Genomic DNA, 3,714 nt, shown 5'->3' with positions numbered 1-3,714 from the left:
AAATGGCATATACTTGCCATTGTACAGTATGCAGTCTTTAAGACTGTTTTCTTTCACTTAGTAATGTGCTACAAATTTTCACCTAAACTGGCACATGACTATGAAATCATCTGACAAGACTATTTAGCTTTGTAAGAAACTACCAAACTCTCTTCCAAAGTCACTGTACTGTTTACATTCCACCAGCAATGAATGCGATATCCTGCTGTTCCACATTCTTATCAGCATTCGGTGTTGCTTGTTTTTTGGATTTTAGCCACTCTAAGTGTGTAGTGATGTAATCATTGTGGTTTGCATTTGCAATTCCCTGATGACATAGGATACTGAGCTTCTTTTCCTATGCTTAGTTGCTATTTGTACATCTTCTCTGAGGTTTCTGTCCAGATCTCTTGCCCAGTTTTAACTGGATTTTTTTGATTTCTTATTGTTGAGTTTTAAGTGTCCATTATATATTGTGGATAACTGTCTTTATCTGATATTTGTTTTCTCCTATTAGTCTCTTATGTCTTAATGCTTTTCACAGTGTCTTTCGCAGAGCAGAAGTTTTTGTTTTAATGAAGTCCAACTTATCATTTATTACACTCATGGATAATGCTTTTAATGTTGTTATCTGGAAAGTTATTGCCACATCTAAAGTCAGATTTTCACTTATCATCTCTTAAGAGTTTTGTAGTTTTGCATTTTACATTTTAGATCTGTGATTCATTTTGAGGTACTTTTTATGAAATATGTAAAGTCTGTATATAGATTATTATTATTTTTTTGCATGTAGATATCCAACTGCTCCAGTGTCATAGGCTGAAAAGACTTCCCCATTGATTTGCCTTTGCTCTTTTATCAAAGATCAGTTGACTATATTTGTGTGGGTCTATTTCTGTGCTTTCTATTCTATTTCATTGATCTGTCTATTCTTTCTCAATACCACATTGTGCTGGTTACGGTAGCTTTGAAGCTTGGTAATGTCAATCCTCTGACTTTTTTTCTTCTTTTTCAGCATTGTGTTAAATATTGTTGGGTCTTTTTATATAAATCTTAGAATCAGTTTGTTGATATCTACAAAATAACTTGCTAGGATTTTGTATAGGATTGTGTAGACTCTATAGATCAAGTTTGGAAGAACTAACACCTTAACAATACTGAATTTTTTATTCATGATCATACAATATCCCTCTATTTAGTGAGACCTTTGACTTCTGTCATCAAAGTCTTGTAGTTTTCCTCATATAGTCCTTGTACATACTTAGGAAGTTTTTCACTTACGTCATCTAATTTTTGTGCATAATGTATTTTAAATGTCAAATTAAATTTATTTATTGCTAGTACAAAGGAAAGCAATTGGCTTTTCAAATTAACCTTGTATGCTGCTACCTTGCTATATTCAGTAGTACCAGGAATTTTTATATTGATTCTTACAGATTTCAACACAGACTATCATATCATCCGTTAATAGGGAGAGTTTTATTTCCTCCTTCACAGCATGTGTGTCTTTTCTTTTCTTAACTTTTTCCATCAGCTAGGACTTCCAGTATGGTGTTGAATAAAAGTGATGACAGGGACCGTCGATTTGTTTCCCAATCTTAGGGGAAGGCATCTAGTTTCTCACCATTAAGTATGATATAGGGTTTTTGTGCATGGTATTTATCAAAATTTTTTGATAAAAATTTTAAAAAAAACTATATATATATTTTTTTTAATTTTTTTTTTCAACGTTTATTTATTTTTGGGACAGAGAGAGACAGAGCATGAACGGGAGAGGGGCAGAGAGAGAGGGAGACACAGAATCGGAAACAGGCTCCAGGCTCTGAGCCATCAGCCCAGAGCCCGACGTGGGGCTCGAACTCACGGACCGCGAGATCGTGACCTGACTGAAGTCGGACGCTTAACCGACTGCGCCACCCAGGCGCCCCCCAAAAAAACTATATTTTAACCACCATTTTATTTCCATGCAGGCCAAGAGGCAATTTAGAAAAAGTTTTATTGGAAGCGTGTAACCGAGGAAGTGTAAAAGGGCTGTCTACGCCTTTGTTTTCGTTAGCCTGTCAGCCATCTGGATGGAAACATAATCACCATGCCTTCCACAAGTGTAGTAAAATGCTTCACAATTGGTTGCTGAGTTGTAGGTTGTCATAAAATCTGCTTAGCATTTCCAAAGCTGCAGAGTCTTAGAGAATCAGAGCCTTTTCTTTCTGCCTTGGGATTTGTTGGAGTCACTGACCTGCCGGCCCCACTGAAAGCAAACCACAGTGCAGCAGCCTCTGCCACCATTTCCTCCTCTGGTCTCCACAAATTTGATGAGTTTTCCTCCTCTTCATCATGGTGCTGGACCCCATCATAGAAGCCATCGTTTCCGTGAAAATCTCTAGCCTTTCTGAGAAGACTGTGGATGGGAATGTGCTTTTTGGTCCATCTTGCTTTGGGCCATCCTTTATGGAATAGGTGAGACAAGTCCTCTGGAATGCTTCCCCACCACCATCCTGACTCTTTGGGTTGCTTGAAACAATTTGGGCACTTCATCAGGACCCAGATTTCAAAAAAGCTCCACTGGCTGAAGAGGACACACAAGGACAGGTCTTGGCACTCTATGTTTCTTGTTCATGAATGAAAAGGACAGTCCTGCTTTGAGAAACACCATGGAAGACTTGGTGAATCTGAATGCCATTTCCTCACACTTGAGGTGTGGAAGTTCCCCTCTATTTTTAGTTTGCTGAGAGGTTTTTTTGTTGTCTTTGTTCTTTTTCCATTTTTTTCCATCATCATGAAAGGGGATGTTAGATTTTGTCTTTTTTTTTTCTGATTTTATTCATTTGAGGGTGTGATTTTTTTTTTTTTTTAGCCTGATGATCTGATTGATTATACTAATTTTTCTGAACACTGAAACAGTTTTACATACTTGGAATAAACCCACTTAGTGATGATGTATACTTTTATCTTTTCTTAAATATCTTATTCAAGTTTACTTTCAAAAAAAAAAAACAAATTACCTAGTAATATTCTGTTTAAGACACTGAGTCCAGTAACTGTGGCTTGAAGCACACATACAATGAATTATCTGTTATCTATCTATCTATCTATCTATCCAGCATCTAACATATCTACTTCTGTCTCTTTTTATTCCAGCACAAGAAATCATCAACAGGCTCTTATTATTATCTCTCAAAACCTGTTTTCTGTCCTTAATTGTTGCAAAAACAATGGAATTGATGGAAGCACTGACTGTGTGGAGAATCAGTCTTGTTTTCATTTATATTTTGACAAATTATTAACCTCGTAAACTCACAGATTAGCCACCTGAACAACAGAGATGATAGTAATTTATTCATTGTACTATAGGGTCAGTTTTATCAATATTGTTTTAAAATTCTCTTTGTTCCCAAAGTTTTCAGGAAACTAACCTATTATAGGATGTCATTTCTACTGAAAATATTTTCTGTTTTTCTAGATTAGCAAATATATTCATGGCACAGGGTGCACCTTTGGATAGAATATATTTACTCTATGTAATCACAAAGGAGTATTTAGATCAATGCAAAAATATTTAAATCATCAGAATGCTCTGAAAAGAATACTTACTCGTATTATGCAAATATTTAATTGTGTTTTATTCTTGGACATATTAAATCGATGAACTCTTAAAACTAAACAAGAATATTTTCTGACCTTGAGAACTTCTGCTTTAAAAACTTAAACAGAGAAAAACCACCCAAGACAGACTTG

General features: G+C 35.6%; 1 pseudogene; it reads right to left on the bottom strand.

Moving 5' to 3' along the window:
* Positions 1-2,037: 2,037 nt before the first annotated feature.
* On the bottom strand, positions 2,038-2,659 carry LOC121027669 (bis(5'-adenosyl)-triphosphatase-like; annotated as a pseudogene).
* Between the last annotated feature and the right edge of the window lie 1,055 nt (positions 2,660-3,714).

The sequence above is a fragment of the Herpailurus yagouaroundi genome, unplaced genomic scaffold, assembly GCF_014898765.1.
Source record: "Herpailurus yagouaroundi ecotype Mexico unplaced genomic scaffold, PumYag 28, whole genome shotgun sequence".
Lineage (NCBI taxonomy): Eukaryota > Metazoa > Chordata > Mammalia > Carnivora > Felidae > Herpailurus > Herpailurus yagouaroundi.
This window is presented reverse-complemented; position numbering and strand designations above follow the sequence as displayed.